This window comes from Alosa pseudoharengus, unplaced genomic scaffold, assembly GCF_046254945.1.
Source record: "Alosa pseudoharengus isolate Yale_2024_CS ecotype anadromous, Long Island Sound unplaced genomic scaffold, YU_APseudo_1.1 YU_APseudo_1.1_scf_7, whole genome shotgun sequence".
In the NCBI taxonomy this organism is placed as follows: Eukaryota; Metazoa; Chordata; class Actinopteri; order Clupeiformes; family Clupeidae; genus Alosa; species Alosa pseudoharengus.
The window spans coordinates 27,452,683-27,466,948 of NW_027468859.1; the positions used below are offsets into that span (position 1 = coordinate 27,452,683).

The 14,266-nt window shown below is 39.4% G+C and overlaps 1 long non-coding RNA gene across 1 annotated transcript; it reads right to left on the minus strand.

Moving 5' to 3' along the window:
* Positions 1 to 251: 251 nt before the first annotated feature.
* LOC143110386 (uncharacterized) lies at positions 252 to 5,165 on the minus strand. The gene is made up of 5 exons (XR_012984138.1): positions 5,034 to 5,165; positions 3,531 to 3,614; positions 2,703 to 2,859; positions 1,297 to 1,389; positions 252 to 574 (listed from the first exon to the last, which is right to left on the minus strand). It is a non-coding gene; the product is annotated as an uncharacterized LOC143110386 (long non-coding RNA).
* Positions 5,166 to 14,266: the final 9,101 nt, after the last annotated feature.

Consider the following 14,266-nt stretch of genomic DNA (forward strand, 5'->3'; position numbering starts at 1 on the left):
ACCTCAAAGGGTTACCTTTCATTTGAGACCAGGATTATACTTCTACACAAAGGGGTTAATGTGCAGTAAGCATTTGATTGTCAGTATGCATTTTGGATAACAAAAAGTCCTATAGGGAGTTTGAATAGGCATTTTACAAAACGATGTGTGCATACCATGTTTATTTCTGAGGAAACACATAAAACTGGCACTGAGCATATATGCAACTCTTAACTCTCAACTCCGAGGGTAAAAGAGAAATGACTCAACAGTCTACAAACATTTACTGCAAAAGCTTTGTTTTGAGCGACCTGATGCGCCATGAGCATAGGGACCCAAGCTCAAAAAAGATCGTCTGAATTGCTTCAAAGGTATACTTTAGCAATTTTGGACATTCAATGTTTATGGCATACAAAAGGCCAAAGAGGTATGCAAAGGCAGTCTGGAGGTCAGGTAAGTCATGCAGTATGATGCGTCCTTCCAACACAATAGGTACATCTCGCACAATTGGTGATGTGGTGGCATCCTCATCTTCATAGACAGTCAGAATGCCAACAGACACACCTCGGACCACAGCATCCGCAGGGTCAGTCTCCTAAAGAAATCAGAAACAATATTAAATACAAAGCAAAACAGTTACACCGATATTCTACCATTATGCTACGGACTTTTCCATTCAACTCCAAAGGCAAGTAGAGTGTGGGAATTAAAGGTATTATCTGGAGTGAATCAACCCGTGGGCCTGTTGTTTCTGTTGCCGAGTGCTGTCGATAGGTATGAGAACGACAGAATTTCATGCAGGATAGACCAAATAGCGAAACGGCAGCCAACTCTAACCGAAGAGGGCATGCAACTCATTGCTGTCGTTATGATAACCATCAACAGCACTCAGCAGCCTCAAAGAACAGGGATATGGACTGACTCTCCAGAGGGTTCCTTTAATGTCACTGAAATTGGCATTGTGATATGTGTTAGGACAACATTTATGCAGAAAGCAAACCCAGGGATCTGGGCATTGTGTAGAACTTTGTGCTTTAAGTACATGCAACCCCATGATAGATTTAGCTCTCACAATCTAAAGCCTAAATACCATCACCCATTAGTATACCAGTTACCAGAAGTAGTTTAACATCAAGCCTTGCAACACACATCTGGACTGATGAACCGCTCATAGAATGACAGAAAGTGCGTTTGAGCATCTGAGGATATGTTCCAAAGTTTATTATGTTCAAAATTATCAGAATTCACTTAGAAATCATATCATTGGTAACACCCCAGATACATTTTTAAAGTATATTAAACAAAGAAATCACTTACCAAACACTTCAAGAAAAACTTTGTGTCCTCACGGATAAAGATGGGTAGTCCTCTCAGAGCTGTTGTCTTTCGTTGAAAAGCAATGTCACTTGTCTAAAGATAATACCAACACACAAATACAAACACCATTCACATAGTGCAAAACTGAAGATAAACAGTGTAAATGAAATGAAGAATTAAACTGTAGCTATTAAATGTAAAACGTGTTTGTTTATTTTCAGCATTAATTATTCATAAAATATGACATTTTCATCCAAGTCATTAGTATGGAAAAACACAATGTTCTCAGTCTAAAAGTGCAAAAGTAAATATTACATTTAACATCGAGAAATGATCCATAATACTGTAAATTCACAATGCTAGTAAAAAAGCAAGTGAACTGCTCTTCAGAAAATGAAAATTTGCCAGAGCACCTTGCTACAGGGAGAATGTTTTGAGGTATGGTAACAATGACCAATATGGCACTGAAAAATGAAACAATCTGCTCCCTTTGTATATGCAGTTGCTGGAACATCATGACTGATTTGATGCCTCACAGACAACCTCCATCAAAAATAATTCCCAAGTTTATCAACATTTCAATAGTCTAATGACCTTAACCAGCTGCTACATTAACATCATTCTCAACACATCCTAGGAACATGGAAATAGTGTCATGGGAAAGATACCTCTTGTATACTGGGTAGGTTTGATTTAGTCATCTGTAGCCCAGGCTTGAGTGTAGATTCAAACAGGATTAATTAAAAAAGTTCACTTTTGCCACCAACATTATGTAAAGTATGGATCAATAAAGACAAAACATAGCAATCACTTTTGTGCCATCAGCTTCAACATACTGAGTTTGGGATTTAGGTCACATGAGTGAGGCAGCGTCCATATTTAGGGACACCGAACATAAAGTGATTATTACTAATGGAAACATAATTGCTCACATAACTGTCCATTAGTTTTGTTCACCTCTGTGACAATTAATTAGTCTAGAAATCTAGACGCACCCTAGCGGCAAAAGTTTGAACTAGCCAACTAGTTCCGCTGGTGGGAAAACGCATGGGACTCGCATTGGGGATAGCGCTGTCCTATTGCGTGCAGAGGGAATTTGAAAGACAACCGATAATCCCGCCCCTGGGACTGAGCACTGCGAACGGTGAGTGCCAAGACCCTACATTTTAATGTGGGTCTGGCTCGTCAGGCTAATAATTAATGCTACCATTAGTAATATTGTTTTTGTCAAAGTTCAGGGTCCCTAAATATGGCCGCCGCCACACTCATGTGATGTAAATCCCGAACTCAATTGTGTTTATCTACACTAGTGACTTGGATGAGGCTCATAACCAATAAATGCAGAAAACTAGGCAATTGCAAAAGAAAGAGTTCACATACATAATCAGCTTCAGGCACTTACTCACCTCTTCATCAAGCTTATCCAGGAGGTCTTCCATCTCTGGACCAAATGTTCCCTTCTTTGCCCGGTAGTTTTAATAGGCGAAGCACATATTTGTCAAGTGATGCACGGAAAGTGACCAGGAGGTTCTTGCTTGTGATCCGATAAAACTCTTCAGAAATCTAAAAACATTGATTGAACAAAACCATGTATTTGATGCCATACATCAATATAACAATGTCTAAATGGATCTGTAGCATAAACCATCATGTTGCAGTTCATCTGTGGCCTAAACCTTGATTAAGTCAAACTTTAAAAATGCATTCTAGGAACATGCAACACTGTTTGCATAGAAAGAAACAGAGCAGCCAATTTGTGTTTAAGTATCTCATTGTCCACATTTTCATCAAACTCTTGTACTTCATCTGCGCCAACATTATCCCGTGATCCTCCTACTTCATTACCCTGTAATCCTTCTACTTCAAAATTAACTTGTTCATCATCATCATTTGCATCATCTAAAGTGCTGCTTCTTTCTACAGTTCGATAGTCTTGACTTGAACAATTTCTATGATTTCGACTTCTATGGGAAGTAAAAGTGGGACGAATGTTTGTTTTAAAAGTACATTTACGTATGGGACATTGCACAGTTTCCTGATTCTGTAAGTGGTGTCCAAGATGCTTCCATAAATATTTTCACTGCAGGTCTCTCTAAAGTCACATAGTTCACACTGAAATATTGAACTTGGTGTATTTGCAGTCTCTCTGTGTGATCTCGAAAGGTGTGATCTAAGTGCACCAGGTGTTTTGAACACACAAACATACTCTGTGTAAATGCATGGCCAGTGATCACCTTTGTGACTGAGGCGACAATGTTTCAGTAGCAACTCTTCAGAAGTCTCAAACTTACAGAATTTGCAATGCATGCAATCCACTTCTATAACACAGAAACACAAGAGACATAAAATATTAAAGACATTTTTAGTAATAATTTACTATCTTACTACTACTTACTATTTACACATCTAGTAGGCTATGACTGGTAAACTAGGTTTACAAAATGCTCAGATCAAAAGTATGTCTACGATTGTATCTTCACTGCAAAAACTGCTTATCTAACAAAATCTAACCAAGTGTTATTAATCTTATATCAAGATAAAAAAAACTAGTTGGTATTGTTTTTAGTGTAAAGACACTTACCTAGCACTTTCTCATGAAATCATTTGACTTAAAATAAGTCAAACTTTTCTTAAATTATGACATCTCATCCTGAAAACAAGCAAATTTGTCTGCCAGTGCGTTAAGCAAATTTGTCCTAAAAACAAGCAAATTTGTCTGCCAGTGCGTTGAGCAAATTTGTCTTGATAAGACTCCTTAAAATAAGTCAAAGTCTTCTTAAATTAAGTAAAAATGATCTTTCGAGAGAGTGCTAGGTAAGTCTTTTCATACTAAAAACAATATCAAATAGATTTTTTGATCTTAATATAAGATTATCAACACTTGGTTAGATTTCATTTTTTTGCAGTGTTGTATTAATATTATGATTATGGTTAATGATTATCATGACTTATGAACTTTAAATGTGTTATTAGTCAACAACTGTGATATTCTTTATAGTGTTCCGTGTAATTATTATAATTACTTATTGAATTGCATCGTTTTACTATGTAGTCTACAGATAACAATATTAGATCAATGTAGATAATAAACTGAAGCCAGGTTGAATTTGGCTTGAAGGGAGGATGGCTAACTAAGGGAAGTTAGTTAGGCAAACTACACTATGCAGGTTGTACCCTCACAGCTCTAACTCATTACAAAGTTCATATTCAATGCCTGATGCACCAATGTCTTAGCTAAACTAAAGTGAAGCAGGCCTTCTCACGGCCGTTGTCAAAGTCCCACTAGTAGCGTTTAAGTTACTGCACACTGGTAGCTAACGTTACTGCATGCAGACATTGCCAGTCACCCAATTTAGCATGTAACTTGCTCACTAACGTTACTATCATTTCTTCCACTTGGAAGATCCGTCTCCCCAATACCTTAGTCCCCCATTAAAGCACATTTAACGGTTGTGCATAATTTAGAGTAGGCCTATGTAGCGTAATTATTTTAGAAATTCTACAAAGATGGCCAATGCATAAAACCCCATCTATAAATTCATCTTAACGTGTTAAATCGCCGTTGTTAGCTAACGTGGCAAAAGTGTCTAGCGAAGCTAAGGTTAACAACAACGTTGATAATGCCAACTTTTCTAACTTTCCTCTGGGATGATAAACGTGCAAACTAACTGAATCCTTCACATATTCAAGTACACAATGGTATTAACACGTCTTATATCAATATAAACACCACTTACCAAAAAAGACAAGGCTATGTCCACCACAAGGTAATCAGCAAAATCCACAGGCATGAAAGGGTATGTCCACAGTTGAACTTGTCATAAGTAGGCCCCTGCTCAGAGGTACGGAAACCCCAAACAGTACTGCAACGCGCATGCCTGTGAGGCTGAAGTACTTACAACTCAGATATCTTTGATACTTTGATTTTAAAATTCTAGTGAGGTCATTATGGAGACAAGTGTGTTAGGTATACTTGGTTTTGTTCATTGTAAGTGGAAGCTCTTGTTTCTAAGTCAAATAAATTCTAAAATCTATTTAAGAGCAACAATTGCCAGTATTTTTTTTTACAGTGTGGAAATGTCCCAGCCCGGTGTTTAGGATGCATCATAGACAGGTTATCTTTCAGGTAGCCTATATTTTCCATTAGAAAACCATCACTTTAGCGAACATGTTGTGGCTAACTCACTTAGCTCCTGCTAGTAGCCTAGGTTATGGTCATAAGAGATGGGATGACAGTCGAAAGATAGAATTACAGTAGTGCTGTTATCAATTTGCTTGGTAGCCTATAACCACATTTATGTTTTTTTTACAAATACATAATCAAATGCCTCCATCACTCAACCAATGCTAACGGTAACATTATTTTACCTACCTCCTAGGCTATAACTTACAAGATTAACGTAGCCTACCTGCAGTAAAAACCAAGCATGTCCGATAAACATTCTCAGATTTATTTAGGCTTCAAGAAGAAATGGGAATTACTTTAGATTAACTTCCAACAAAATTACGTCTCACTGCAACGATGCGCCATCTGGTGGACAAACGACTACATAACGCCAATACTGGAAATGGAGCGAAATGATGATGAATATTTGGTTTTCCTTTAATCCTACTGAATTTGTAATTATGTATTGGCCGTTCTAATTGCCGATACCGATAGTATGTGCGTGCCTGTGTGTGTGTGCGTGTGTATATGTGTGCACCACCATCTACAGGCCAATGAGTGTACAGTCACTAAATGTACACATAACTTAATTTTTTTAGACCCCGCCAAGAATGAAATTCTACAAAACTTGGCATACCCCCAGAGAATGTCAGATTAATCATACACATAACATTTGGTGCAGTTCTGAACATCTTAACTGAAGAGAGGGGTGATTAAAGCAGAATGATATTGCATTTTCATTTTTTACCGGGGGGGTGCAAATCACAAATGAGTGATTATGGGCTAGGTTGATGTGGGCCCTTGAGACCAACATACCATAAAAAAATGTCATCCTCGCTGCCACGGTTCAGGTAATTATTTAGGGGGCCCAGCGCGGGGGGGGGGGGTGGTCCCCGGGGAACAAACAGAATTTTTCCGTAAAAGTCTAGTGGGGCTACATACCCACTAAATTTCATGTGCCTCGGTGATTCGGTGTCCCGGGTATCGTTGACCAAAATTTTAGGAAGTAGATGACTTTGACAATCCCTACTGTATATGACCGCTTCGCTAGCTTCACTAGCGGCCGTCATAATAAAGGAACAATAGCAAAAGACATGTTCGAAGTAGAGCTGCAAGAGAAAGATAAAGGAGATAAAGGACTGTTTCTGCCCTTAGTGGTCAAAAGTCTTTATTTAGTTGATAAAGGACTGTGTCTGCCCTTAGTGGTCAAAAGTCTTTATTTAGTTGAGTCACTCATTTCTTTTCCCCAAGGCACATTCCGTCCAGGGTTCATTACTTTTGTAGCCCAAACAATGGATGATTCAGCTTCTTGCTTAAAAATTATAACATTTTTATACAGCTTTTGGAAATTTGGCTTATAGCTCAGGAATGCAACAAAAGCATCATAGAAGACATCTGTGTGAAAGACAAAAGAAATTGAGGAAATCATTCCCAGAACACTGGCAGACATAATGCTCACCCTAATGCTTCGAAATAAAGAGCCATTCATCGGTGGTCGTCATGTTGACGAATCTAAAAAAGAAAGAATATGGTTTGTGTGTTAGAGTTAATATGACAAAAGGACCATATCACATGGGATATTATGTAGGTCATGCCTATGGACAAAGTCCTTGAACGACACAGCTTTTATGGAATAATCCTTAGAGCATGCTGCAGATCGGTACAAATTGACCAGTGCTTAATGATCTTTGACAGCTAAGAATGTGGAGTGATAGATGAATATGGTAAGGTATTAAACATCCCACAATAGTGTCCCATTATGAGAAGCAAACAATGAATGCAGGGCCATCTCTGTTCTGTGGATATTTTGCTAGTAAGCAACTCAAACACAATTGTTGTAATAAAAAAAAACAATCGTTGTAATCCATTTACCAAACTAGATTGGAATGTAATAACTTAGAGTAATTATGCTTTTCCTTGAGTTCATTTGTAGATTTGTTGCTCTGACAGAGAGATAGCTCCAGTGCCTTTCATATGACCTACTGTTCATACTGGAGATATTCCATATTAAATATTTAGCCTATACATAACCTAAATGTTCATATGTTTGATAAATATGACATCTTGCTAAGTTCATATAATTGTGAGTAACCCTCATTTAAAATCAGGCATTAACTAATTAGCATGAATTCCAGTAGTCCTATTAGATTAACCATGTGGGCTGTGGTAGGCGCCACAAGAACGCTTATAGTAATTCACCATTTTATGAACTCTGCTGATGTCATGGCATACGAGAAGCTGCCTCTCGGTCTTCAGGCTGTTAGCAGTCTATCAAAATGATGTGTAATTGCTTTGACTTTAAACCTGAACCACATTTCCTTGGTAAAATGGTCCTCTGGAACATCAAATCACCTCAAGCATCATTTTTACAGGAATGATTGGTAAATATAATGGTAGCTTGGATCTGGACTCCCTGGTGTGTGTGTGTGTGGGGGGGATAACGCATAAGATGATAAAAAGTTGGTTTATGGCTGGATGCTGAAGGCATTTTGCAGTGAAGCAGAATAATATTTTGGAATAATGATGGGGAAACTCTGCTGGACGTGCACATTAGCAAGATGATAGGGGAGTAAACTGAAGTGTGATACTCCCCCAGATTCTGAGAGAGAGAGATTTGAATGGACCTGAATCTTAGAGAGAGCTATCTGGGATTTTACCATTGCTATTATATACACTATGGACAAAAGTATTGGGCGATTACACTGAGTGGCGCCGCCAGCCGTAATCCTGTATGCACTTTATTCATGAAATCATTCAATATTACAACAATAAAAATAACTTGTGTGCTGTCTTAATTGAAACATGCTTAGCGCACAAATGATAGCCTATGTTTAGGGCAAAGAGAATGGACATCTTAACATAAGGAATAGATGATGATTGGTGTAAACTTTGTCACGACATGATAAGCAGTTCTAGCTTAAAAAAATGCAATGTTCCATTCAGTCATAAATCATTCAAGCGTAGTTGTCATAAAAAGAAAACAGCAGCTTAATATTTTTCTGGTGTAAAACAGTAAAAGGCGCACTGTTCTTAGCAGTTATGCTGAAAGCAGTGAGATTTGGCATTGCATCCTAGTCACTCTGTTTGGAACATCGCACTTCGGATTACAAGATTGATAAAAATTCAGCTAATGAGTATGGATCATCTCAAAGTTTGGGACAACCAAACAACAGTATAAGCTAATCTTTATTGTTAGGTTACTGTCTTTTCTCTAGGCCTAGGCCTATTGCGAATCGCAACATCAGCTCATTCGTTTATTTTTCTTTTCTTTCCCTTGTTTGCATGTTGGGCATCCTTTCCAACAAATCAATTTTGGTTTAGCACCACACATAATGACTGGGAAGGCACATTCTTTCAAGGGTTTAGCACCACACATAAGGACTGGTGTAGCACCCCTCTGCTCTACTAAATAAGAATAAACCTTACAATATGTTACAATATAGGGGGGAGAAAATTGACAATACAATCCAAGCAACAAGCCCGTCAAAATAAAAGCACTACCTCCTATTGACTAGAAACAGACTTATAATCAGTGTTGTATAAAGTACTAGAAAGCAATACTTGAGTAAAAGTACAAGTATCGTACTAGAAAAAGACTTAGATAGAAGTGAAAGTTACCCTTTAGAATATTACTTAAGTAAAAGTCTTAAAGTATCTGATATATACTGTACTTAAGTATCAAAAGTAATTTTCTGATATTTAATGTACTTAAGTATTTGAAGTAAAAGTAAAAAGTAAAAAGCAAGCGGTTTTATTTTAAACTTTTATTGTGAACTTTATTTTGGCTTTCTTATAGTAAAGCATAAAGCATATTCAGGGTTCCCATATCTTCTTAATCTCACTCATCAAATCAAAATCACATTCTTTTCTAGGACTTTTCAGGCACACACACACAGGCCACTTATGTCCAGCAGCTACTAATATGCCAGTCATTAGTTGAAACTGAAAAGGTGTCTGTTCATCTTCAAAAGAAGCTGGTTTTCAAAGTTGCCAGAATTCAGTGCCCGGGAGTTTCAGGCCCAAGACCGGCCCACGTTTTCCATAGTGGTGGAAATTGGATAAATGAAGCAACATTTCAGCTCTTACTATCCTGTAGTTTGTATTAGTACCATGGTTCAACAAATGTGTAAAGGTTATATAATAATTCACTTCAACTGAGAAGTTAACAAAAAACATTCCACTATTCCACAAGTTAACAAAAACAAGAAAGAAAGAAAGAAAGAAAGAAAGAAAGCCTTTGAAATGTAGCCTATCCCACTTCCACAAAGAGGCATATTGAACTAATGTTTAGGCTACATGTTTTTTGCACGGGTAGGCTATATTGTTGTTTGGTGATTTAGCCTACTCCTTTACTACACCCTCTTCTGAGCAAACAAGGCATATAGGTTTATCATGTAGGGTAACTGCTCTTTCTTACATTAAATAACTTTAATTTATCCTCTTTACTTGTCCCTGTAGTCATGGCCTCCTCATCACTAATTTCGGCCTCATCATTTTCAGTGGTCGATTGGTTGATCTGCTGCTCAGTCTCTCCTGGCCTCTTTCTACCATCTATCCTCCTGACGCTTGTGTCTACTGTAGGACCGGCTCGGCTATCCGTATCTGAGAAAACTTTTTGGAAAAGACGGGCTATATGGACCTAACCAACTCTTTTTGGGAGGGGAGAACTCCCTCACGTAGGCTACAACCCATGCAGAGGCATTGCATTGGTGTCATGCACAGAATGCGGAACGTGTAGCCTACTTTAAGAAAAGATAGACTAACGTGACAAATGTCAATATTTGTTTCCTCGACCGGCCCAAAAGTGAAACGGACCACGAGGAATTCTCCCGATTCCCGATTACCCACCCCGGGCCTGATTCAGTCTTACTCTTCTTGGACTGAAGACAAGTCCTGCGATGCTAAATAGCCTTTCACAGGCCGCTGAGGCAGGTAGCGGAGTGTTCAGCTTCACAGAAAGCTGGCAATGTATAGAAACATTTCTTGCAAATACGGCCATGGGTGTATGACGTTATCTTCACCACTACCCTGTTCACCGAGTTGTGTCTATTTAATGATTTACTCTTTATTCATAATGTACCCATTCATTCCACTCATTCAACATTGGCAACCAATCTTGGGCCCAGTAACCAATGCCTAGGTGGGTTACACTGGGAAGGCATCCTTTCAAGGGTTTAGCACCACACATAAAGACTGGAAAGGCGCATCCTTTCAAGGGTTTACCACCACACATACTGTAAAACTGTCTGGCACATCTGAAAATATTTTTGGCTTTCACGTCTACCATTACATCATCTGTTCTTATCATTTCAAATTTTAAGGAGACAATAGAACTGTAGTCACGCTGTACTGTAACACTAACACTAGCACATGAATAAACAATCTTTAAACAAGTCTTTTCACACTGGACTTGACTTGAAACAAATTAATGATCATAAATTGTAAGTGGCACCTTTCGATGTGCATTGCAGGTAGTTTACATACCAGTTGAATTAATTGTGAAGGGGTTGAACCACAAAACATAATTGTAAAAACATCCATAAGTACACATGATGTTTTTTCAATAAAGCAGATTTTCTTTTCTTTTTTTTAAATGCAGGCCTAGTATTTCTTTCTGTGCAAGTACTTACAAAGGTTGTCTTGTAGAACTCACTCAAGTTGTCCCCAAGTAAAATGGGAATTTCTTTAAGGACAAGGGTGCACTGGGCCATCACATCTGATGTCTAGTGTTACAGAGACAAAAAAAATCAGTTTAGAGACACAAGACACAAATACAAGCATGTGCCTACAAAATGCTAAGTCTGTTTCAAGATTGTTATATGGTCTTTTGGGCCCCTGCCATTAACTTCAAGGCAGTGCTGCCCTGTTCTCTTGAGTGGCTTCTCTTAGGACCCAGCTAATGCTGCAGAACACAGAAAAGGAATACAATCTCTGTACCTATGGCTACCCAACCAGTATTTTCCCTCCTGTTATCGGCACCTCCCTTCTTCACCACATATTACAACTTCCCCACCTTACCAGACACCACAGTCACATATTCAGTGTCTCACTGCTGCACCATAGATACAAGATACTGTTTTTCCACTCTGCCTGAGTTCTTAAACGCTTGCTGAAGTCCCCAGATCAGGAACTCACTGATCCCCTGGCCCAAGTGCTTCAGGGGTTCTGTTACTACCACAGAAGTGTCATTCTATTTTGAATATTGTCAGTGGTGTATTATAGTTAGTTTTTGACGTAATTTTAGACCCGGTTCGATTTCACTGTAAGACAAATTGGTGTTAATGCAAACAATGTTCTTGCTCAAAACTCCACCAATTAACATAATTATGCTCTCAAACAACATTTTGAACCTGTTAGCTTCTGAAAATTGACCTTAGGTTGTTTTTGCTCCAGAACATTCCTTTAAGGCCACAATTAGATAATAACAAAAATATGTTTTTTATTAACCAAATCACAAATTAACAAAAGAGTGTGAGTGCTGTGTTGAATGTCCAAAACCCAAAGCAAGAATAGCAGCGTTATCTGTCCTTGTGCAATATTCTAATGTACTGTACCCAAACGGTTAGGTACAAATATGTGTACATAACACCCCTACTAGACACTAATATTATTTGGACATTTTGTTCAAATTCGTCCTGAGCATTTCAGTTCTGCAATATTCAACAACATCAGACAAAATAAAGATGACTTGGATACTAGACCGGAAGTCATTAAATTATTCCAGTGTTATGGCAGAGGAATCAGCTGTCTTGACAGAAGCTGTTTCAGGATAGAATTGGTTTTGATAATGTTCAGGAAAATACAAGAATAGCAATTGTCTCGTGAAAAGAGGTTCGAGCATCCTCCAACGCCCTGTGATCCGAGTCGTCTTCGAAGGACTCAACTGAAGGCTTTGGACACATATAGTTGAGGCTGTGCCGAAAAAACGTGTGCCTGTCATGGACACAGCAGGACTCCACTGGAAATGATTAGCTGATGATCCATTTTCTCCTTCATTTGCGGTTTGCTGTGTGCCAGCACACAAGGATGGATGAAGACATCTGCTGGATTCAGATACAGAGGAAATGTCTTAAGTGATTAGATGTTTGATTAGACTGGAATGTGGATGAAGAACATATTGAATCAATTAGCAGAAATGACTAGGCTTAAAACTGGTCTGAGGGATACCTGTGGAACTTTTGTTAGCAGGCGTAACTGTTGTTCCGTCCTGATGCATATGTACTAGGACACCTATTTGTGCAACTCATGTGCTCGGCAAATAACTATTTCAGCTTGGTCCAATGATATCAACCAATCAGAAAACTTCCATAAAGCAGGATCTGATAACATTCAGGTTTAAACCCCACAGCATTCCAGAGGAATATCTCTAAAAGAAACGTTCACGTTCTTGGCCGATGTGAATATCTATTCCAAAACCTGGTCTTATTTAGGCCTCAGACCAAACAAACCCCACAATAGACCACCTAAATGACATCAACTTCCTCGTTCGTCTCGAAAAAGAGCAGAATCTCAGGACACGCTGCCAAAAAGGGAGGCCTGTGAGTCTCACACCAACACGTGTTGATAACATGGCGAGTGTTATTCCAAACTGTGAGAACTGCTGCTATCAGAATCGTCCTGTCGGCAGATAAAAGAGTAGCTGTCCGTGTTGTTTACCCAGAGAATGAGAGAGAGAAGGCACTTCCCTTTGATCTGCTCTCTCCTCCCGGGGCGGAGAAGAGCTGCGCAGTAGCCACGCCAATGGTATAGATGAGGTGGTGATGGGCCTGGTTTAGCAGGGGGATGTTCAAAAGCATCTGCCAGAGTAAGACATCCACTCCTGTGTTTGTTAGCCAACCGTGAGGAAATTCTCCCGACAGTAAGTGGAGCCACATTTGCAGCTAAATATGCAGCCGTTTCTTCCTTTTTCTTTTTTCTTTCTTTCTCTCCCTTGTTTTTGTGTTCTTTGCCGCGGTTGATATTATCAAGTGTCTCTCCGCTGGGGATGTTCCAGTCATGTGTCACGGTGGGGCAGCCAATCACTGTGAGGGAGCGTGCAGACTCGGTCCAACTACTACAACTACTGCGCTGCCTCCTGCGTTAGGTTTGTGAAAGTAAACAGCCCGGTGCACGTTTGTGCACAGCTGACAGAAGCACACACGTAGGCTATGCATGCACCAACACTAAACTCATACACACACACACACACACACACACACACACACACTCCAACTCTGCACGCACACACACTCTATGGCAACACATACATGCATACACTCTCCAACTCATAGACAGATGCACACTCTTCAACTCCTGTCTAACACCGCACACACACACACTTGAACTCTATGCGCACACACACACTCACACACATACACATTTGAACTCTGCGCACACACACATGCACACAATCTCTAACACATAGAAACATGCACACTCACTAGCTCTTCTCCAGAACATTCTCTCACACACACACACACACACACGTTTGAACTCATGAGCACATGGAATTACACTCACACATACAAAGCCAACTCGAGCACACGTGTGGAGAGGGAATGCACCCACCACTTTCCCGGCCCAACCGTGCACACACACACCGGCAGCGGCCGAGGAAAACGCTGTGGACAGAAACCTGAGGAGAAAAAACGTGAGTGCTCAGAGCAGGCAGAGAGAAAGAGAGAGATCATGCAGATGTGTCTCTGGGATCCCTTTAGATAATGATTCTAATAGCCTCAACTTACGTAACAAACCACAGCATGGCTTAGGGTTCGAAGCTTGTCAGTTGCTGTAATTGATAGGCATCTAGCAAGGTGATATAAAGGG